Source organism: Symphalangus syndactylus, chromosome 3 (assembly GCF_028878055.3).
Source record: "Symphalangus syndactylus isolate Jambi chromosome 3, NHGRI_mSymSyn1-v2.1_pri, whole genome shotgun sequence".
Lineage (NCBI taxonomy): Eukaryota > Metazoa > Chordata > Mammalia > Primates > Hylobatidae > Symphalangus > Symphalangus syndactylus.
In genome coordinates this window covers 45,573,230-45,597,704 of record NC_072425.2, presented here as the reverse complement: position 1 = coordinate 45,597,704, position 24,475 = coordinate 45,573,230, and the positions used below count along the sequence as shown (strand labels likewise).

Genomic DNA, 24,475 nt, shown 5'->3' with positions numbered 1-24,475 from the left:
AGGAGGTGGCGTTGATAAATGGTCATCTGGTCTTAGACTGAACATTTCCAATAACAAATAAATACCTTCCTCCCAAGGCCCCTTGATGAGTGCCCAAGGTTTTCTTTACATTGGACTGAAATCTTCCATCCTGCAGCTCTCAGCCATGGTGCCCAGCTTGGCCCTTGGGGCACCTCAGTCCACCTCTACTCTCTCTTTCCAGCACAGCCCTTCAAGTTTTGAAAATAGGACCGGGGCTTCTGTGTTTGTTCTTATGCAGCCAGAAAGGCCCCAGTTCTCAACACTTAATAAGAAATAGTAAAAATTATAAATAACAATCAATAATCATACTTCTGAGTAAAAAAAAAACCATAATAGTACAATAAAAAAGTGACAATATTAAAATTATGGTCTTTAATATCTCATTATCAAGCATTTAGCATGTGCTGGGCATTGTGCCAAGCCCTTAATGTGAATTCACTCTTTCCACTCTCACAACAACTGTACGAGTTAAGGGCTGTCATCTTTCCCATTTGACTGATAAGGAAATGGACACTCGGAAAGAATAAGTAACTTGATGAAAGTTACATAGCTACTGGTAGAGCCACTGAGTGCAGGCGTGTCTTCTTCTTGAGTTCAAGGTCTAACTTCTATGCACACAGCCTCACTAATGGTCCCTGCCATGTGAATGTGGCCCTTCCCAGGGAGCTGGATGGAGGTGGCTGGCCTTGCATTTCCATGGTTCAGTGGAAGGTGCATGGGACCGAGAGTCAGGAGTCGTGGGTTCCAGTGTGGACACTCTTAGCCTAGGATATGAATTTGCACAAAGCCCCCTTCTTGCTCAAATCTCAGTAATATAATTCGTAAAATGACTAGGCTAAATTGTCAAGTTGCTCCCGGCTGTGATTTGGACATTCCAGTCTTCCTTGAATGCACTACACTCTTTCACACCTCTGGGCCTTTGAACTTCCAGTCTTATTGCCTGGAAGTTTCTTCCGTCTTCTACTGCTGTACTCATCTTTAATAATGACTCATCTTTGAAGAGCTGATTTGAATAGCACATTCTCTGTGTAACCTTCCCTGAACTCCAGGTAAGGTCAGCCTTGCCCCTCCGTGTTTCCTGAACACTTGCACAGGTCTCTGCTCCAGAGCCTGTGATTGTCTCCCGAGATGGACCGTGAACTTCTCAAGGGCAGAGACTTGTTTGTTCACTACAGTGACCTCAACACTTAGCACGGTGCTAGCCACGTGGGTCCTTGTCTTTTCAAGGACTCTAGGACTGTCAGAGTTGTTATGACGCCGTTCAGCTTCAGGCCTGCTAGATGGCGCTGCAGCCCACCAGAATGGAGCCCGCTGGTCTGCAAAACCACAGGTGCCTCCAGTGGGGGCTTCAGACCACACTGGGAGGTATTTGGCCAGGAGCCCTGGAAAAGTAGAAGTTTTCGTTTTCTCCTTATCGTCTCAGTTTTGACTGCTGCTACTGAACAATGTATCTTTCGATTCCTTGAGGCCTAGGGAGGTGGAGGCCTCTCCCTTCTTTCCTCTGCTGCCTCCTAGCAGCAGAATTTAGACTACTCCTTTCCTGTTTGGACTGTTCCAGGTTGATTTATTGTCCAATGTTCTACCTGCTGATTTTTGTCACGTGTTACCCTCACCTACTCCTCTGAAAAAAAGAGGAAAGATACAATTCAGCACTTCATGGCAATATTGCTGACCAAGTGAACTCCTGCCATCTCTATTCCCTCTTACTGTTAGCTAACATCTGCTTTGTTCATTTTTCTACATCTTCTTTCACTCTTTTCAGCATCTCACAGCAGCCCGCACGTCTTCCCTCTAGCAGAAGGAAGGCATTATGGTATAGTGGTTAAGGGCACTGGAGCTGCTCTGTCTGGATTTGAATCTTGTCTTTGCTACTTATTGGTTCTAGGACTTGGGGCAGATTTCTTAACCTCTTGGTGACTCAGTTTCCTCATTTGTAAAAGGGAAATAATAATACTACCTAACTAAAAGGTTGTCATGAAGATTCAATAAGTTCTTGGTGCTTTACCCTAAAAAGTGCCAATAAACACTAAGTACTACAAATGCTTATTATAGAACATACAATTGGAATTCATTAATTTTGTGTTTAATGTACCCCTTATGTTAAGTTGTGAGCCCTAAGAGGTTCACGTGGGGTCTGTCTTGTTCATTGCTGTATCCTTAGCCCCCACAAGAGTGCCGGGAGTATGATAGAGGCTTCATTAAAATTTTTGGAAGAACCAAAGTCTGTTCTGTTTCTCCTGTATAATAAAAGTGAAACAAAATTATGATGTATATTGTTTACCCATTTAAATGGGCTAGGATTTAAAATTAATAATACCTAGTGTTGCCTGGGGCATAAAATGGATGCTTTCATTTATTGCTGGTCTATCATAAAATGGTAGAATTTTTTTGGAAGGCAATCCGACAATATGTGGAAAGATCCTGAAAAAAGTGACTCAGTAAATCAACTGTTTTTCTTTCTCTTTCTTTCTTTCTCTCTCTTCTTTCTTTCTTTCTTTCTTTCTTTCTTTCTTTCTTTCTTTCTTTCTCCTTCCTTCCTTCCTTCCTTCCTTCCTTCCTTCCTTCCTTCCTTCCTTCTTTCTTTTTTTTTTTTGAGACAGAATCTTGCTCTATAGCCCAGGCTGGAGGGCAATGGCCAGATCTCGGCTCACTGCAACCTCCACCTCCCAGGTTCAAGTGATTCTCCCGTCTCAGCCTCCCGAGTAGCTGGGATTACAGGCACCCGCCATCATGCCCAGCTAATTGTTGTATTTTTAGTACAGACGGGGTTTCACCACGTTGGTCAGGCTGGTCTTGAACTCTTGACCTCAGGTGATCTGCCCACCCTGGCTTCCCAAAGTGCTAGGATTACAGGTGTGAGCCACTGCACCCGGCAATTTGTTTTTATCTGAGTACTCAGACATGCATAAAGTTTTAAGTACAAGGGTGTTAATCACAGCAGTATTTATTCTATTAAAAATCACTAAGAATTGAAGAGAAACACTGAAATACTTTAATAAATGATGACATGCCCATGTGATGGACTATTATGCAGCCATTAAGTGATATTTTCTGTGGAATAATTAATGACGTGGGAAAACATTCCTGATACAAGCTTAAGTGACAAAATTAACAAAACTGGGTATACAGAATGGGCACATTGCTTAACTTCTCTAGTCTCAATTTCCTTATCTGTAAAATTAAGGTAATAATACTGCCTATCTCATGGCATTGTTACAAGGTTTAAAAAGTATTTTAAAAGGTTTAAATAATTTTATTAGTTCTGGGCATGTGAATAAGATCTCAACACTTATTAGCTACTGTCATAAAATACATATCAGGAAAATAAGACTGGAAGGAAATATAGCAGAGTGTTAATGGTGGTTAATCTCAGACGGTGGGATTACAGGGGTTTTAATTTTCTTTTTATAAAGCAAAGTATGTGTAAAGCAGCTAATATAGTGCTAGACCATAGTGGGTGCTCAATAAACGTTAGCTAGCATGATTCTATTTTTCTCTATTTTTCCTCTCTCTCTCTTTTTTTTTTTGACACAAGGTCTCGCTTTGTCACCCAGGCTGGAGTGCAGTGGTGCAGTCATGGCTCACTGCAGCCTTAACCTCCCAGGCCCAAATGATCTTTTTTCCTTAGCCTCCCGAGTAGTTGGGATGGTAGGCATGTGCCACCATGCCTGGCTAATTTTTAATTTTTATTTTCTGTAGAGACAGGGTATCTCTATGTTTTCCAGGCTGGTCTCAAACTCCTGGACTGAAGTGATCCTTCTGCCGTGGCCTCCCAAAGTGCTAGGATTACAGGTGTGAGCCACCATGCCTGGCTCCTCTCTTTAATTTTTAATAATGAACATATATATGTTTTAAAGCTATTTAATATAGCAATTATGTTAGTTCTTTGAATTTTTTAATTAATTAAAACCCCCCAACATAACATGCAGTCTATGCCAGGCTTCCTGACAACCATTCAAGGCTTATCTGGCAAGGTAGACTGACTGTGGGCCTTTCCCCTTCAGCTGGGAGCCCAGTATAACCAATTCAGTTCTGTTTGCATCATCTTCTTTTTAAGACTCCCCCAAATATTCCTTTCCTATGGCAAATCCTAAGTCATTTTTTAAAATAACACGTTCCTTTTATGACTCAGTAGTTTTCTCTGTTGGCCTTTCTTCCTCAGACTTTCCTTTTTCACAACAAATTCCATGACTATCTTAAATGCCTTTGCCTGATTTTATCCCACACCGCACTCTCCTTTCCCATCCAAAACAAATAACAATTCATCTCTCCCCTGCAAATGAAGTCAAGATTGTTGATAAACATCATTTTTACCTCTTTTAAGTCCAAATAAAAATTAAGCGTGTGAGTAAGTTGGGATTACAAATCAGAGAGGAAAGAATGACAAATCTGAAGAAAGATATTGAGTAAGTTGGGATTACAAATCAGAGAGGAAAGAATGACAAATCTGACGAAAGATATTGGGAAAGTTGACCAACTATTTTGGGGAGAAAAAAAAGTGAGATTCCTATGGCATACTATGCAACAAAATAAATTCCAGACACATTTAAAAATCATATCTAGGAAAACATGAAGAAAATATTGGTGAGTATCTCATCTCAGGGTAGGGAAAACCTTTTTAAGGACTTATGATATACAATGGTATATGTGTCTAAATAAACATAAAATCTCCCCTAAATAAAATACAAAAAAAAGGAAAACAAAAATATTTGCAAGACTTATGACAAAGACAGATATCCTTAAGATAGAAAAAGGCTTTACAAATCAATAAGAAAATTTGAGTAAGTCATTAAAAAATGAGCAAAGATAAGCAAAGTTAAAAGATAAGTGATGGAGCACAAGAAAATTTTTATAGCACAGAAAACAGATTAAGCATTAATAAAGCACCACTGATATAAAAGTTTCCTCCAAATCAATATGAAGAGATGAATAACCCAAAAGAAAAATCAGTGGAGGTTGTTGTGAACAGGCAAGTCATTGAAGAATAAATAAAAATGGCCAACAAATATATAAAATATGCTTAACTTCATCAATGTCCAGGGAAATACAATTCTTTTTTTAAAATCTACTTTCCACCTAACAAATTGGCAAAAATCAAAATGTCAAAAATAACCAGAGTGTTGGTGGATGTGAAGGAAGCAGGAGCCGTCTTTTTCTCGTTGGTGAGGATATATAAATTGGTAAGGTCTTTTGGAAGGCAATTTGGCAGTGCATTTTAAAGATATTTATCCCCTTTGGCTCTACAATTCTGCTTCAAAAATATAGTCTCAGAAATACTCATACACATGCACAGAGATGTATGCACTAGGTGCTTGTTGTGAAAAACTGGGGGAAAAGGTATTCACATTTGCTAGAGAACACTGACAGAAGTGTGCATGAATGTGTGCATAAGAATTTTCACTGTGCTTTTGGAAGGACTTGAAACTATCTCAGATGTCCAGTAAGAGCAGATTACTTGAATGAATTATGTGCACCCACTTAATGAAATGCCTTGTAAAGTGAATGAGGTAGATTTGCATGTACAGAAGGGAAAGATGTTCGTAACAATAAAAATTAATGATGTTCATAATCATTACTTTAAAAAGCAACTTGCAGGACTTTAGGTGAGGTCCGAACTCATTTGTGTAAACAAAAATACAACTCCTGCAATCAAACTGTGTGCCTCTGCTGGGGTCTGCTAGGGTGGGCAGAAGCCCTGCTGGTGGCGCTGTGCCTTGACAGCATCCTCTGCTTTTAAAAAATCACAGTAGAGAGAGCTCTTGTCTAAGTAAACATTCTTTCTCTCTTTTGTCTCCTGGGTGGATCTGGGACTTCTTAGCCTTGTTAAGATGATTTCAGGTAGGACACTACCTGATTATCAAATTCTGAAGGCTTCTTCTTAGAAAATGGTGGGATGGCCACTGTCTCTGTGAGCATTAAAAGGGACAAACCAGTAGAAGTTCCTAGACTTGTCTTGGCTCAGTAGTAGGAATTCTTTTTCAACAATTACAGTGGATCATAATAGGCTAGGCAGGAGGGTCCTCTGGATCAGAAGGAAGGGGGAAGAACAACTGAAGATGAGACCGTGGGATCTGTTTGACGGCCCTGTCTCTCAAGGTCTTCTCCCTCATGTGAACTTGAAATCTGCTTCTTTGAGCTTCTACCTTAGCTTCCTATTTCTGCCCTTAGGGTCAGGCCCCTCTTCCTAAAGATAATCCTTTAGAAATTCGAATATAGTGTCCTGTCCTCTCCTGTGTCAGCCTCATAAGTTAGGAACTCCTTGTCACTTCAGGGGTTCAAATAGAGTCTGCAGTGCCATCGTTTACAGAAGCTGATGTGGAGACCTCCCCATGGATGAGAGACTCAACTGGGTGACCCCACGGATGAGAGACTCAACTGGGTGACCCCACTAGCCCATGGTCTCTTAGAATCCCCTTAGAGTCTATGAGCCTAAGGTTTACTGGTGAAGGGCTTTGTCTTCATTATCCACTTGTTCCTGTGATCTTTTTCTGTGTGTTTCATGAAAGGTCTCAGCAAATGTTAATAGAGTGGGTACCTCTAAATAAACAGGCTGTAGAAAAATGGGTTATAATACCCAAGTGGGAAAGAGAGAGAGCTTCAGTGGCTTCATGGTGCTTGACCGTGAAGGGAGGTCATTCTTCTGAGTGAAGGTCCCCATGGAGATAGCTTTCACTCTTCTGTGGTGTGATGAAAATGGCTCTGAATCTACATGAGCGAATGTGGGGGTGGGGTGGGCACTGTGGGAGGGGTAACAACCAACAGTCAGGGGTTTTGTTAGGAGTCAGATGGCTGGGTGGTCACGTGGGGAAGGACTGAGAACCAGAGCACCCTGGTTTTCTGCCCATTGGCTCTTCTTTGAGGACAAAAAATGCTGATTGATTGATGATTAACACAAATTCTTGATGTCTTATCTTCCATTTGGATTTCCTTCAGCCACTCAGAAGATGAGGCTGGAGAATATTCTGGTGAAGTGTACCAAAACAGTTTTCTGGATTTTCTTTCTTTAAAATATCTGAATTTCATTTCTCTGAAAAAATATAACATTTCTTCAGGTATCTTAACTTTTGTAGATGTTGCTTATATTTTCATAGAATTGAATAACTTTGATTGGGAGGAACGGATAATACACATGTAAAGGAAATGGTAAAAATTGAAATTCTTTTTTTTTGAGACAGAGTCTGTCACCCAGGCTGTTGTCCAGGCTGGAGTGCAGTGGTGCGATCTCGGCTCACTGTAACCTCTGCCCCTGGGGTTCAAGTGATTCTTCTGCCTCAGCCTCCTGAGTAGCTGGCACTACAAGCATGTGCCACCATGCCCGGCTAATTTTTGTATTTTTTTTAGTAGAGACAGGGTTTCACCATGTTGGCCAGGCTGGTCTCGAACTCCTGACCTCAGGTGATCCACCCCCTTGGCCTCCCAAAGTGCTGGGATTACAGGCGTGAGCCACCCACGCCTGGCCCGTAAAATTATAATTCTATAAAATTGACCCAGTGTTACAAACAAAACACAAAAAACCAGCTATGTACTTGTATGAAGTGCTCTGGCTGAAACTCAGCCCCAGAGAATTTTGAAACACTTAGGAAGCTATTCCTTCCTCTGTTCTTTGGACCTATTCCCTTATGCTTTCTAAGGAACTATCAGTAGCCCTTTATCTGCTGTATATGAAACTTTTCTGTCTTAACTGTATAATCACATTAACATATAACCATGGCAAACCCTTTCCTATTTAAGAAGGCATCAGTGGATTCCATTCACACTAGTACTGCCCATCTCTCTCCTTTCACAGCTAAATGCCTTTACAGAGCTGTCTACACCTGCTGCCCCATTTTCTCACTTCCCAGTCAGTCCTCAGCCCCTTCCACTCCAACTTCTGGCCCCACTGCTCTACTAAAAGAATTCTTAATAAGTCACTAATCATCTCCACCTAACTGCATTCCATAGACATTCCTCTGCTTATCTTCCTTGACTCCTCAACAGCCCCTGACACTATTGACAACTCCGTCTTTCCTGAGACCCTCCTTGGGCTGTTTCTGATGTGCCACTCTCCTGGTTCTTCCCCCACCTCTCTGGTGGCCAAGCAGTTCCTCATCTACTTATGCTTTCAATGTTGGTATTCTTCAAGTTTTTGTCTGAGGCCCCCTTTTTCCTTTTTATTTCACAGTCTTCCTCAATGATTACAGCTATCAATTTTTGGAACAATGACTTTAAATTTTGTGTCCCCAGCCTGCTGTCGCCTCTGAGCTCTGAATCTGAATATCCAACTGGCCATTTGCCTTTACTTGGATGTTTCAGTGGCTCCTCAAAGTTATCTGTCCAAGACTGAACTCATGACCTTCCCCCACCCACCGCCAGCATGTTCCTGATTGAATGTATCACCATCCATATACTTTGAGGAGTCAGAGAACTAGGCTTCATCAGCTGGAAACCATCATTCTCAGCAAACTATCACAAGGACAGGAAACCAAACACCACATGTTCTCACTCATAGGTGGGAACTGAACAATGAGAACACTTGGACACAGGGAGGGGAACGTCACACATCGGGGCCTGTTGGGGTGGGGGGCTGGGGGAGGGATAGCATTAGGAGAAATACCTAATGTAAATGACGAGTTCATGGGTGCAGCAAACCGATATGGCACATGCACATGTATACCTATGTAACAAACCTGCACGTTGTGCACATGTACCCTAGAACTTAAAGTGTAATAAAAAAAAGAAAAAAAATTGGGGTGAAAACATTGCAGGCAGAAGAAAAAAAAAAGAAGACCAGGCTTCATCCTTGACACCTCCCTCTTGTCACTTTAACCTGTGAATAGCCCTTGAACGTACCCACTTCTCTTCATCTCTACTGCATCTAAACATGCAAAACAAAAGGGGCTGATTTGAAAGGGAATGAGGTCACCACTGGTGGTGGTGTCCAAACAGAGACTGGTTGGCCTCTCGGTATGGGTGACACAGCAAGGACTAGATGCCAAGATGGCTTTGAGTGCTCACTCATCCTCTGTCGCCTGCCTGAGCTGTGGGGTGGGGAGCGTTCATCTTTCCTTTCTCTGAGGCCACCCCTTTCTCCTGCCTATGCAGGCACTGCTCTATGAGGCCTACAAAGCTCTTAGAGGCCAATTTATAATGAAAGTCCCTTTTAGAAGAGGCCTGAGTTCCCCTGAGCTACTAGGATCCCCAAAGATCATCTAGTTCAGATGGGAAAGCTGAGGCCCAGGGAGTAGGACAGAGACTTGCCCAGGTTAAACAGTGAACCAGTGGCAGAGCGGGGACTAGGTCCCAGCCTCCTACCTCCTTCTAATGCTTTTATCTTCCATCATTCCCTGCTGCCCTTCATTAGTACAACTGTCTTATTTAGGGCTGGTGCGTAATAATTTGCACCAGATTCCATCAGATGGTAAATTACATCGCTCAAGTGGGAACGGTGTTTCAGTGTTGCTCTGGCTAAGGTATTGAAGACAAAGAGTTATTTGTTAGGAACACAAACAAGGAGACCAGGGGCGGAGTAACAGTCTAGAGCAAGGTCCTGGTGGGTGCTTTGTTTGTCCAGCCACATACCTGAGGACCTAAAGTCTAGGTCCATAACTATGCTTTTAGATCTATGTCAGAGGTGAAACCAAACCCAAACCAAGCCAAAAACAATAACAACAAGAACCTCAGTGTTTGTCAGTTGGGATTTTTTGACCTGAATAACTGTCCATTCTACCAGCTAATGCCTGGAGTTGGTTGAAAGGGGGCCAAAAATGTTATTCATAATATTCAGTTCCATGGTAGATAAAGAAAACAAGCATAAACCAAATGAAATAGTTATAAAATAAGACTTTTCCTGATAGTTTATAGGCCGAGCCTCTAACTCTGTGGTCCCAGGGTTGCAACACCCCTTTAATCTTCTCTGCAGCATTTATTAAAATATTTCATCATAAAAGATCTTAAGAAAAAGTATAGAAATAGGAAACAAGGTGGTTTAGAAATGGAGAGAATTTTTTGAGACCGAACTGGATCTAGAGGTTTCTCCATCAACAAAGAGATTGGATTTTAAAAAATTGTTCAACTTCTTTGTTCCTAAGTCTAAAATGACACTCTACCAGTTATTAATGGGTACACATACTACTTTAAAGTTATAGATTATGAGATCTAAAGTAATAAATGGCATTTTTTGACTTACACATATGTCATCATTTTCTCATGACTTTCCATTTTAAAATGATTCCTGATTTTATTTCCCTCATAACAATATGCAAATAGTTATGTTCTGAGGCTAATACCTCAGATGGTGGGCAGAGTGGGCATTAATTTCATCTGATTCATTTTTTCATATCTGTAGAGTTTCATGTTTTCCTTCCTAAAATCATGGAGGTTTAGGAAATCCTTTGACTCTAGGGCCGGCCACTCTGAGATTTCCCCTGGCCATGTCAGGGCTTCTGTACCCTACCACTTCCAGATTCTGCATTATATACATTATATTGATTTGTGCTGTAGCTAGAATAGTGGTCAGGAAACAAGGAATGAGGAAAGTGGAGATTGCCTCTTGGAGTGACAAGGTGGGGGCAATATTAGAATCTATAGGTTGCAGGGTATGTAGCTTGAAAAAACATACTAAACATGATAACATAATTTTATATCTGGCAAACACAAACTAATAGATTCTTAGTAAAAACTACAGGAACTTAAGATAGTCAAATCTCTATGACTGATGAGGGTCACACAAAAATATAGTAAAAAAGCATTCTAAATTAGCCCCAGGCCTAGCTGAGATGATGGCCACAAATATCTGAATCTCACAAAACAATTCAGGACGACAGAAGGATAAATAAAACCAAGCAAAATACATGAGTTTAGCAGAACCAGGAGAAAGAGAATGCCCCAGTTTTAAATTGATCCACAAGTAGATAAAGAAATACCAGATTCCGGCCGGGCACGGTGGCTCACGCCTGTAATCCCAGCACTTTGGGAGGCCGAGGCAGGCGGATCATGAGGTCAAGAGATCGAGACCATCCTCGCTAACATGGCGAAACCCCATCTCTACTAAAAATACAAAAAATTAGCCGGGAGTAGTGGTGGGCACCTGTAGTCCCGGCTACTCGGGAGGCTGAGGCAGGAGAATGGCATGAACCTGGGAGGTGGAGCTTGCAGTGAGCCGAGATCGTGCCACTGCACTCCAGCCTGGGCAACAGAGCGAGACTTGGTCTCAAAAAAAAAAAAAAAAAAAGAAAGAAAGTAAAAGAAATACCAAATTCCAACAAGTTGTCTTTTGTGCTTTGCCCAGTAGCCACATGAATAACAAGAACAGTAGGGGAAATGCAATGCAGAAGAGAAAACAGAAGAGGTGGCAGACTTATGATTGATCTAAAACCACTGCCAGAAAGAAAAAATCTACCCTGAGTTGGAAACTACCAAAGAGTCCTAGTAGATCAGAGCACAGCTCTAAGGAAGGAATTAAAAAATTCATGCTATTTGAGGTGGCAGTCTTCAAAAGGCATTGCTTCTGAGGGAAGAGAATATGAAAAGGTAGGGAAGGGTGCTTTTTGGAGATTTGGTGGTGAAGGGGAAAAGAAGGAAAACGGGAAATTTTATAGTCTTGCAAAATAAGAGATAACCAACAAATCAGAAGACAGACAATTCCTTCTTCAACAAAACAAAGCAAAACAAAACACACACAAATAAGCCATTCTGTAAAGAAACTACACATCGATACATGGACATGAAAGGGTACCCCTGAATTAGAAATCAAAGAGCATTTATTAAATTTAGACAAGTAAGTAAAAGACAAAATCATATCAGGAATCAAGACTACAAGGTACCCAAGAGAGAATAGACTAAATTAAAATTTGGATGGGGAAACTGAAGAAAGGTAGGAACAGAACCAAGAGAATAAAAACAAGATAAAGTGAGAAGCAAAAAGGGTCAGAGAGAAAGTGTTTGAAATGGTAGACAGACAGGCGAAGAAGAATCAGTGTACATATAATTGGAGTCCCCGAAGCCAACAAAATGATGGCACAGAATGAATATTTAAAACTGTAATTCAATAAAACTTTCTGGAAATAAAAGAAAACCAGAGTCTACATACTGAGAGGGTCCATTAGGTACATGGAAAAATTTACCCATATGGTCAACTTCATAACATATTCTATTAACTAGGAGACTTTAAAGATAAATAGAAATCCTTTAGACCACCAAACAAAAGATCAAAGGACTCATAAGGGCAATATAATTATAACTGAAGTTGTTACGAAGCAACAGATAACTAATACATATGGGTACATACATATTCCAAAGTAAGAAGTCCAACTTCCTTAGAATCAGTGGTTTAAAAATAAAGGGCAAGTATGCATTGAGAATCTCTGAATAATATTAAAGTGCAATTTTACTGATCTCATTTAAAAAAAGTGAATTTTTGTGCAAATTATGTCTTCCTATGACACATAGTATGGGATCGTTTTCATAAAAGTGAAAATGTTATGTGAAATAGCCCCTTTAAGCATAAAGAATAATTTTTTAAAATGTTGCACCAATGGAGACACTCTCATCAAATATCGCATTTGCAATACTGCCAAAAATTACTTGGAGATAAAATTGAGATAAAATACCAGGAAACATTTTTTTTCTGTTTAGTTCTATAGTCAAGTGTCAAATTGATGTGTTAGTTGAAGATATCAGGCTTCAAGTTTTGCAAAAGAGCCAATCATTGCTCATTTTACTTTTAGTTGTAACAAATCCACAGAGGACAGAGATTGAGCACAGCCATTTATTTATGCATGATACATGGTTAGAGATATATTGGAATAGAAAAGTGCTGCTTTTCTAAGCCTTGGATACCATCATTGAAGTTGATGATGTCTTTGATGCTGTGCCAAAATTATTTAAAGTCAATGAACTGAATGGGAAAAATATATTTCTAGTGTGTCCTGGTGGTGATCCAGCAATGCTGGGTCCGAAATTAAGACTTTTTAGAGGGAAAAGTTTTAAAATTTCATCTAATTTTTAGGATATATGATGACTTTACCAACAAGCAATTTATGAGAGGATTTCAGCTTTGCTATCAAGAGAGTAATTTTTATTTTAAAAAAAACTGGATAAAAGCATGATTATATGCTTTGTTCTGTGAAAAATTAAATATAGATAACAAAGGTCTTCTGTTCTATGTGAGGTTCATTGACTGTCAAAGGGAAATTTGCTTGGAGGTTCCTGTTGCCCGATTTTTGAAATACCAGAGAAAAGACCAACTATCAATTTAAGAAGTGATCAGACTTGTAGTGGAGTTTGGCATATTTATTTTTGAGATATATTTGAAACTTTTAATACATTGAAACTGAAATTTGAAGTGTATAAGCCAAATTAGTGTCATTATGTTAAACTCGAGGCATTTATACCATCATTTCCTCCCCAGGGTATCCATTACTCCCCAGTGAAAAACCTCCCTGGTCTGAGAAATGGAACTTCCAAAACAAGGCATTTAGCATAGACCTTAGGCGTTCTCTGGAATCTCCTTCCTCTTAATCTAATTACAGTCTGGAAATGATGAATTTATAGGTGGGAAGAGATTGGTAGTGGAGGTATGATGCACACCCAAAGGTGGGGATTTACCAGATATGAAGTCCTCGGTCAGTGGTTTTCAGACTTTTTGTGTTCATGCTAAATATTTGAATATTAGAAATTTACGCACAACACACGAAGCACTCCCCAGACATTTTGACTGTCAGATTCTTTTTCTCAGAAACATAATGTAAGACCAGTGTTCTGTCAAACATACTTTAAGAGATGCTTTTCTAGATCCCATGAGCTAATACATATAGAGCTTAAAATAAAAATAATATGACCCAAGAATTAAACTTAGTTGAGATATCCATATGTGAAGCAATCAAAAAATAAAAATAAAATAAAAAAAACACGAAATAAAAGGTCTTGGAAAGTATACCATTGCTAGGGTCTGAATGTTGGTGTCCCTCCAAAAGTCATGTGTTGAAATCTAACTCCACAAATGATGGCTTTAGAGGTGGGGCCTTTGGGAGGTGATTAGGTCATAAGGGGTCCATCTTCATTAAAGGGATTAGTGTCCTTATGAAAGGGCTTGAGGGAATCTTGTCTGCCACTTCTACCACGTGAAGACACAACAAGAAGGCATCATCTATGAGGAACAGGCCCTTACCAGACAGCAAATCTGCTGGTGTCTTGATCTTGAACTTCCAGCCTCTAGAACTGTGAGAAATACATTTATGTTATCTATAAATTACCCAGTCTTAAGATATTTTGTTATAGCAGCTCAAATAGACTAAGACAGCCTTAAACATACTTCCTCATCTGAAATAATTACTCAGAGGTATTCCTTTCAGTGCTACTTATATTTGGAGCAATAATAAATTTATAATTCTAAATAATTGTAGATATAAAAGTAAATAATTTAGTCACAGGTAAAATGCAATATTATGCCTTCTTAAAGTAATGCCAAAAGTATTAAATTAAATTCAATGGTAGAGAGTGAATAGTTAAAGTTAAAAGTAGCAATTTGTAAATTAGGAAACAGAAAATCCAAGAGCAGATTTCTTTAAAATAGACAAATCTCTGGTAAGTTGAATCCATTAAAAGAGAAAAAACGTAAACATAAACATACACAAATACCATCATACAAGTATGCTCAATTCTTGTGATGTGTTCTTAAATAGGATTCTATGGTTTTCTTCACATAGATCTAGTTCTGTTCTGACAAAATATTGTACATTTATAGTTATTGTTACTAAGGATTTGATGTTTCCCACAATTTCTTTTCTAACTGGTTACTACTAGCAGATGGAAAATATGTTAATTTTTATATATTTATCTTCAATCAAGCCACTTTACCAAATTCTCTAATTAATTACAGAAGTTATTTATAAGAGTCTCTTGGGTTAAAATGGTTATAATTATATGATTTATAGATTTAATTTTTTTCAATATTCACTCCGATGATTTAATTTTTTTTCTTCAAAGAAGGAGGACAAAAAAGTGACAGAAGGCACCCGTGTATTGTTCCTGATTTGGATGGCTGTACTGTGTAGATTTTGGGTAAATAGCCTTCTACTATTTGTTTTCTACTTAGAACTTTATTTTCAATTGGGAGAGTGTAAAATACTATTATTTTTCATTAAATATCTTCCTAGCGTCTAGCTTAATCACATATTTTTCTTCTTAAATTAGTAGATATTTGATTGTGAATTAGATTTGCTAGAATTTTTTATAAATGTTTATATATATTTATAAGTGTTTGATAATTCTATTTTAAATATTATATTTTTAAAAATTTAAGTTGTGTTACCACTATAAAATGAACTAGGGAACTTTTCTTTTTTATTGAGTGGAATAGTTTAAATAACATTAGAGTTATCTATTATTTAAAGGTTGGAGAGAGCTCAGCTATACCATCTGGTTCTGATGCCTTTTAAAAATAGAAATTTTAATAAACATTCTAATGTTATCTAAAGTCTTGGTCCTTACAAGTTGGGCTTTTTAAAAAAAACTTATTCTTGGGTCTACTTTTGTCATTTTCATTTGGCAAAAATTTATCCATCCCCTTAGATTTTCAAATTTGTTTTCATACAATTGCATATACTATTGTCTTACAATTTGATATCTCTGTCTTTATATCCTTTGTCATTCTTCCTGCATGTATTTTTTGCTGTTTTTATTTTTCTCAATCAAGCTAGTGAGCAGTTGATCTGTTGGTGTCTTTTAAAAATACACATTTTTACTCATGGACATAAAGATGGCAACAGTAGAACTACAGAAGGAAGGTGGACAAGGGTTGAAAAACCAACTATTGGGTACTGTGCTCAGTACCTGGGTGACAGGATCAATCATACCCCAAACCTCAGCATTATGCATTATACCCAGGTAGTAAACATGCACATGCACCCCTTGAATCTAAAACAGAAATTGAAATCATTTTAAGGAAGAGCCAAATGGAAATCCCTGAACTGAAAAATATAAAATATACTTTTTAAAAAGAAAAATGCCTCATATAGTGGTTTAAAAAAACCCAGATTTTGAATTTATTTATGCTTTATACTCTTTTATTCTATTCATTATTTTTCATTTTTATCTTTATCAATTCATTCCTCAAACTTTTTTACTATTTTGTTTTCCCTTTTTTTAGTTTCTTAAGATAAGTACTCATTTTAAGTCTTCATTTTTTTTTTTTAAAAAAAGAAGGCATTTTCCAGATGTGAGGGCAACCTGGCTGTGACATCTGTTGCCCCACTGATGGCCAGGGTTGTTTGGCTGATCTGGCTGCCTAGGCAGGTGTCCCCTTCCTCCCTCACTGTTCTGTGTTCCTCCCTCCAGAAGCCGCATCTTTGGTTGAAGAGGACGACCATCCCCAATAGAGGAGGACTGGTCTTCAATCAAGGGCATATGAGTAGCTGCACTCCCCTGATAGAACCTCCAAACAAGCTCTGAAAAAATGAGGGCATTTTCTAATATCAACTAATAATGTGGAGAGAGTACTGGAGTTAAATAATCATTTTGCAAAAATCATAATAAAACTGGTTCAAGCAAGAATCATCAATGGATATTAAATGTAGTGAGAACTGTGTGTAGTTATAGTAGAGAAATTGGACAACAAATAGTCCTGTATATAGTCACAGTAGAAAAATTGGACAACACTTTGATCAGTGATCAAAATTAATGCCACCAGTGAAGGACAGAAAAACAACATGTGCCTCCAGTTATAATACACTCAGAAGCATCTTGTAGTTCTCTGGTTGAGAATGTGAAACCTAATCTTGAGGGACCATTAGACAGACTCCAACTTCTGATTGATTTTTATAAATACTTCAGTGCTCAAAAGGCAAATGTGTTTTTTTATATCTGTAGAACCACAAATTTTCTATGTATTCATATGAGTTGTTTATATATATATGTTTATATATTATATATATAAATATTATTATTATTATTATTTTGAGATGGAGTCTCGCTCTGTCACCCAGGCTGGAGTGCAGTAGTGTGATCTCGGCTCACTGCCACCTCCGCCTCCCAGGTTCAAGCAATTCTCCTGCCTCAGGCTCCTGAGTAGCTGGGATTACAGATGAGCCCACTATGCGCAGCTAATTTTTGTATTTTTAGTAGAGACGGGATTTCACCATGATCAGGCTGGTCTCGAACTCCTGACCTTGTGATCTACCCTCCTTGGCCTCTCAAAGTGCTGGGATTACAGCACCTTGAGATATACACCACGCCTGGCCTGATGTATATTGTTAATTGTGGTTATATCATATAGGTCCTTGCCTTTCTTGTTGTTTTGTTTACGCTTAGGTCTATCACTTTCTGAAAATAGCATATTAAAATCTCCCACAGGAGTTGTATTTTAAAAATCAAATTCTCCATGTATTTCTATGAGTTTTTGCCTTATATTTAGCTGCGACTTTTTAGGGGGAAGAAAGTTTCATGACTTTTCATTTTCTTTATCCTTTGTAATGTTTTGAACTTAAATGCATTTTGTGTGATATGCTATTGCAACTTTTGCTTTCATTTTGTTTGAATTTGCTTGGTATCCCTTTATTTTAACTTACTTCCTATCTTTTAAAGTGTATTTCTTATTTTTTAATTCAATATATTGTACTTCAGTAAAGGAATTCAGACCATCTGCATTTAGGATAGTAAATATCCTTACATGTAATTTTATGTTTCTCTGTGTTTTACTTTGTTATTGCTTCCTTTTTTTCCTTTAATTAATTAATTTACTAGCTTGAGTAAATTGTCATTTAACCCCTCTTTTTTCCTCTTGCTAATTTTGAAGTATTTCTCTGCTTTTCAATTCTGCAAGTGGTTACTTTTTTAGCCCCAAGAATCATCATTGAACATATTTTATCTCTTATGTCTGATTATGACAGCAATTATCAGCTTGCTCCCAACAAATTGTTTATTTACCTATCCCTCTGTACTAAGAGCAAAATGAAAGGAAATCATTAGAAATGCTTTATTTCTTTACTCTCAAACTTTCCCTTAATTTTCTTTTCCAGCTCTTGCTCAAATAGTTTAAAACATTTAGTTTAGGCTATTGTATTAGTCAGGGTTGTGCAGAGATACAGAACCAAGAGAATCTATGAAATGGAATTTATTAGGGGAATTGGCTTACATGATCACAGAAGTTGAGAAGTCTCCCAATAGGCCATCTACAAGTTGGAGAACCAGAGAAGCGCATAGCCTGGCTCAGTCTAGTTCCAGAGGCCTTAGAACCAGGGATGCTCCCAGTATGAGGGACCAGGGAGGCTACTCGTTCAAGTCCCAGAGTCCCAAAGCCAAAGAACCTGGAGTCTAATGCCTGACAGCAAGAGGAGAAAGAGGTTTGCTCCAGCTCCAGAAGGGAGGTGGTGGGGGTAGGGGGGTGGGGGACAGACAGAGAGAGAGTCCTCCTTCCATCTTCTTGTTACAACCGGGCCCACAGGGCAGGTCTTCCTTTCAGTGACTCACATGTCTGAAACACCCCCACAGACACCCCCAGAAACAACACCCTACCAGTCATCCAGGCATCCTTTAATTCAATCACATTTATACCTAAAATTAACCATCACAGCTATTCCCTTTTCCCTATTCTAAAACCTCTTATTTAAAACTTTAAATAAAAGTCCCCATTCATATTATTCATATATGCATACACGCATGCATATATATAATATATCACATATATATTTTATATATATGCAATATTAAGAACATTTAACAGCCGGTATTGACAGGAACCCACCTATCAGATCAGAATAAATGCCCGCTGTGACTAAGCATTCTTGTCAGTGCTGCTCCCCAGTGTTTTTGCTTAATCTACTTAATCTTCCTGCTTGAATGGTTTTTTTGGTTAGTGTACTTTCTCAAGTATGTCCCTCAGCAAGGGTAGATGGATGACACACCCTAAGAATCCTTGCATATCTGCAAATATTTTTATTTTTCCACATAGGTGTTATTCTAGCTTGCTGTATTACAATTAGAAAGTTGGGTGCTCGTCTGTTTCTGTTTCTGTTTTCTTTTTAACTAATTTCTTCTTTCTGTTGATTGTCAGGGAAAAAACAGTGATTAAACAGTGGTGAAATTGGAATTTGAGACTTTTCAAAAAAATTAGGCTATGTCAAGGTTTCTAGTTCTCTCTTTAATTAGTCTATTATGGGACTAAAAAAGCTCTCCTAATATTGAAATTAATCTTTCTTTAGATAAAAAAATCCTTTATTATTTGTTTAGTTTTTGTGATCATCTCATCTGTTTCCTTCTCTTCTTCAGAAATGCTTATTACTTGCAACTTAGGTCTTCAAGTGTTTTGCATCTTCTCCCTTCACGATTTTTGTCTTTTTACATTTGTTGCTCTGTTGTAAAGGCTACTAAGTCCATTTTCAGAAATGACTATCTTCTCTTTCAGCTTAGGTATTAAAAGTTTCGATGAGAATGCTGTATTGTTTGTACCTAAAAAGTGCTTTTTATTTATTTACTTATTTATTTTTGAGACAGACTTCCGCTCTGTTGCCCAGGCTGGAGTGCAGTGGCATGGCTCACTGTAACCTCCGCCTCCCAGGCTCAAGTGACTCTCCCACCTCAGCCTCCCCAGTAGCTGGGACTACAGGCATGAGCCACCACCATGCCAGCTAAATTTTGTATTTTTAGTAGAGACGGGGTTTCACCATGTTGGCCAGGCTAGTCTTGAACTCCTGGCCTCAAGTGATCCGGCCTCCTCAGCCTCCCAAAGCATTGGGATTACAGGCCACCGCACCCAGCCTAGAAAGTGATTTTTATTCTTCAATTGCATCTCCTCGAGAGCTTCTCTTAGATTGCTGTTTAATATTCTCACCTGAGTCTTCTGACATCCTGCTCCAGTGGGTCCCCTGCTTGTTGAACTCTGCTGTGTCTCCTTTGTTCTGGTTATTGAGTGTTGGCTGAAAGAGATTTTTTCCTTAACCTGCTCATGATTTTGTCAGGTCAACTGTTGGGTAAAATCACTGGGATCTTTCCAGTGCCAGCAGGGCCTAGGCAATTCTGGTCTTAAGGGACAGTGGTGAATAAAACGGCCATGGTCACTCTGCTTCTGAGCAGAGGGAGCAAGCTTCTGCCCACAGGTCCAAGGAGCAGCTTCTTGTCACATCGGGGACTAAGAGTAGTTACCTTACTCCTGTTCCCCTGCAGGTTCTCTGAGGCCAGAAGAGTTTGGCTGGCCCTCCCAGGACCACACATGAGTGGCCTCCTCCAGGTGCACGAGCTGTCCTCTACTTGGACAGATAATATTTTTTAGGATTTAAGAAAGTCATTGAAACTTAAAGCATCACCTCAAAGGAAAAGGGAAGAAGGGAGAAAGGAGTAAAAGAAAGCCACCGAAAGTACTGCTTGACTACGGAAGACTATAGATGCTGTGTCTCTCTCTCTCTCTCTGTGTGTGTGTGTGTGTGTGTGTGTGTGTGTGTGTGTGTGGTGTCTGTAGCAGCTATAGTGCTGTATCTAAGTCATACAAAAGTTCTGAGGTGACCCCAGCTAATTCCAGCCTTCCATTAACTGAAGCCATTTGCTCCTTGACTGGTTGGGTCTTCTTCAGGTTCTGAGATCAATAGTTTCACAAGACAGCTAATTAGCCCACATTCAGAAGCCCAAGAGCTACATCAGGTCCTGCACCAGACAAATCTACTTCTGCTGTGAATTGGAATCGAGCCTATCCCTCCCTCCATTCTGCCAGGCTTGGCCTTGTTTTCCTCTTCATATCACCTGGGGTTCAGTCAGAGAAGCAGAGCCACTTGGTGAGATAGACACAGTAAGGGGTTGGCTATAGACATTTCATCTTATATAATTGCGGGGACTCGTCTATGCAAGGCCATTATTTCTGTGTCTGGTGCTGGGGCCTGAAGTCAGCATCAGATACAGAAGTGGGGAAGAAATGATGGACAGGAAGTGGGGAACTGAGGATAAACTGGATCGGCTGGAACTCAGGGAATGGGGTGGAATCCACACTGGTATCTCACTTCGCCCAAGACTCCAACTTTGATGAGGGGGATGATTTACAGAAGTTATGCATTTTCTCATGGAGCAAAAGCAAAATGCTGAACTGGCCCAGGGATCAGGGGAGCTGAAACGAGAGCATCTGCAGGAACTGGTGGGCTTGGGGGAGGCCGCAGGTCCCAATGCTGGCCCACACCACCCAGAAGATATGTGACTATGTCTGTGAGGGCTTGTGCCCTGCCTTGGCCTCTGAACATAACAAGAATGTGGCTGCTGCTGCCTTTCCTTGTTCTGAATCTCTTGCAAAATGTACTTGTGGCCAAAGCTGACCTGGCACAACCCAGAGAAGGGAATTCTAAGAAACACAACTCCAGCTTCACTAAACTGATATTGTAAAGCCCCCACACCCTGTGAGGCTGCAGTCTCATTATTGACTCTGTACTGAGGGCTACCTGATGGTCTTGTAGCTCACCTGTCTTCTTACTTTGTCCCAGTACCTGTCCAGGTCAATGGAAGCACCTTCCCTGTGTGTACCAGGCACTCCCAGATTGGCCCTCCCAGAACTTCGCCCCACCCCTTCATGGTCTGGATTTCAGAAACCAGATCTAATTCTAGCTGAAAGTTGAGGGAGTTTACGGAAAAATCTATGTGGATGTGGGCATCCTAGAATGAGGCTTTCCTCTTCTGTTCTGGATTCATGGGGAGCTTTAGGAAGTTGAAGGTGTGTGTGAGAAGGCTTCTTAGAGATACCGTGGAGTTCAAGGCTCAGGAATCCATACTTGGGAGAATGAAGTTAATATGGATGCTGGATTCACCTGGTCCAGGAAATCCTGCTTTCCTCTCAGCCCCATCCTGGAGGGGTAGTACTGGACATTCCTGGTGTTTCGGGAGGCCAGGCATTACAGACAGCCTGGTCCAAACCTTTCATCGTTCTTCTAGAGGCATTGAGAATAGCAGCCTCATTAGGAGCAATGGCTGAAAGTAGACTGCCTAGCTTCACAACAGGGCTGACCTCGTATTAGGGTATGTGACCTTGGGCACATTACTTGCCCTCTCTGTCCTTGATTTCTTCATATGTAAAATAGGGGAAAACAGTAGTATCTACCTCGGACTGTTATGCCTATTAACTAACAAGTGGGCTAAGTGTCTGGCACCTAATAAATGCTCAATAAAAAGTATTATTATATATAGACAATTTCCCCATAACCAGAGCCCTCTAACTCAAGGAAGCAGGCTATGGGGACTTCCTCCAATTCTGGGTGGTTCTTCATCATAACTATCCCTCAAACTCATAGCTGGCTGTTGGTCACCTCTTTCCAACATGTACACCATTCTGCCTTGCACTGGAGTTAGCTGCTGGCTTGTCTGTCTTCTCACTAAGCTGGCTATATTAGTCAGGGTTCTCTAGAGGGACAGAACTAATAGGATATATATTTATATAATCTTATTAATACTTAAACTCCCATATATATAAAAATATATAAATAAATACATATATAAAGGGGAGTTTATTAAGTATTAACTCACATGATCACAAGGTCCCAAAACAGGCCATGTGCAAGTTGAGGAGCAAGGACAGATCCAATCCAAATCCCAAAACTGTAGAACTTGGAGTCCAACGTTCGAGGGCCGGAAGCATCCAGCACGGGAGAAAGATGTAGGCTGGGAGGCTAGGCCAGTCTAACTTTTTCACGTTTTTCTAACTGCTTTATATTAGCTGTGTTGGCAGCTGATTAGATGGTGCCCACCCAGATTAAGGGTGGGTCTGCCTTTCCCAGCCCACTGACTCAGATGTTAATCTCCTTTGGCAATACCCTTACAGACATACCCAAGATTAATACTTTGCATCCTTCAAGCCAATCAAGTTGACACTCAGTATTAACCATCACACTGGGGTTTCACTTAGCATCACTAGGAGCTGGGTCTACTTCATCCTTTCCCAGCACACAGCCTGGCAGATACTGGGCCTGCAGAAAAGCTTTGCGGGGAACCAACATCTTCAATTCCCAGAACTTCTGATTTGCAAAGACTTGGAGGTTGTCTAAGCCAATTTCCCACCAATTTTAGGAATTCCTCTTTTAGACCATTTTGCAGATAGTTTTCTATTCTCTGCTTACATACTTCCAGTTATGGGAGACTCGCTATTACTCAGGGCAGCCCATTCTCTTTTTTTTAAACCACCCTAATTTTAGAGCTTTCTAATTTTATTCAATAGAATTAATTTTTTCACCATTTGCATCAAGTTTTGGCTGGAGACTGCAAAATCATGCAGTGAGAGAGTTGGTAAATAAGAATTATTCTGGGTTTATGGATGACGTTATGAAATAGTAAAAAAACTGACAAAGCACACAGTATAACTTTTATAAGCTTTGCTCAGTTAGTCAGAAACAGGTCCTTGGAAATGTGTATTCATTTCTGCTTCCAGTGTTTATTGGGAAAATTTTTATATGGTTGTTATTTACAAAGCCAGACAGAAGTTTATAGAGAGTTTGAAGGTAGAAGTTTATAGAAGGCTTGATGTATTTGTCTGCATGCTAATCTCCTAAAAGTCCTCATTCTGGTCCACAATTTTGGGGATTGGAGTAGTTGTAGTTCTTAGAGTGCATCTGAAAGTCCCTGAAAGGAAGGGGTTAGGCTTTCCATTTTCTAAGGGATAGTTTTGCTGCCTTCTGGAAGGGATGCTCAGATCTTAGGATAGGTGCCTCCCAATAACCCAGAATGCTATCTGGAGTTTAGCCAGAACATTAGCACCCTTGGACTAATTTGGAATTCATTCAAATAGTCATTCCCTAATGCCTACTTTATGCAAGAATTTCCCTCAAGGTGCTCACAACGGATTGGAGGTAAACAAAGACATGATAATGACTCTGGTCCCAGCCAGAAAGTTCTTAGAGCCTCCTTATCCAAGCAATCTGTAGTGGAGTGAGGCTTTCCAGGAAACTTCAGAGAACCCCTCCTCTAAACCCTTTTTCAAGAGCAAATACGTGAGATTTGGGGGAGACTATTGTGTAATAGAAAAAATACCCGAGAGGAGAATCTGGTTCCCTGAGGGGAGAGGTCCGCTTGCTGTGACCTCAGTGTTCTTTTGTAAAGTGAAGAATCTCTAACATGCGTACTGGCTCTAACATGCTGAACATTTACAACCAAAAAGCAGTCACAATCCCTGACCCCTAATTGCATAGAGCTTCATGATTTCCATCCTGCTCTCATTTGAATCTAATCCTCATGGTCCCCTGAGAGGCAGATGGGATGAGGACTATGATTTCCATTCTATGGATAAAGAAACTGAGGCTCAGCACGTGTCCAAGGTCTCATGGCAGGGGAATGGCTGAGCCTGGAGTTCAGGTCTTTCCCCACCCACTACGATTGTTGTGGGGCCTTCAGGTTCTGACAATCCATAATTATGTAGTCAGCCTTGAAACTGTAAAACATCTAAGGGGGTGGGGGGAAGGTGACTATTAAGATGGTGAACATAGCTTTTATGTGGAAGATATCTCAGTACAAAAGCATTTGTATG

General features: G+C 39.8%; 1 long non-coding RNA gene across 1 annotated transcript in view; it reads left to right on the top strand.

Moving 5' to 3' along the window:
• Positions 1-18,071, top strand: part of LOC129479112 (uncharacterized) — a 45,840-nt gene extending 27,769 nt beyond the window's left edge. Inside the window, exons 2-3 of the long non-coding RNA XR_008656562.2 lie at positions 14,986-15,060; positions 16,336-18,071. This is a non-coding gene — a long non-coding RNA (uncharacterized lncRNA). The remainder of the gene's footprint in view (positions 1-14,985; positions 15,061-16,335) is intronic.
• Positions 18,072-24,475: the final 6,404 nt, after the last annotated feature.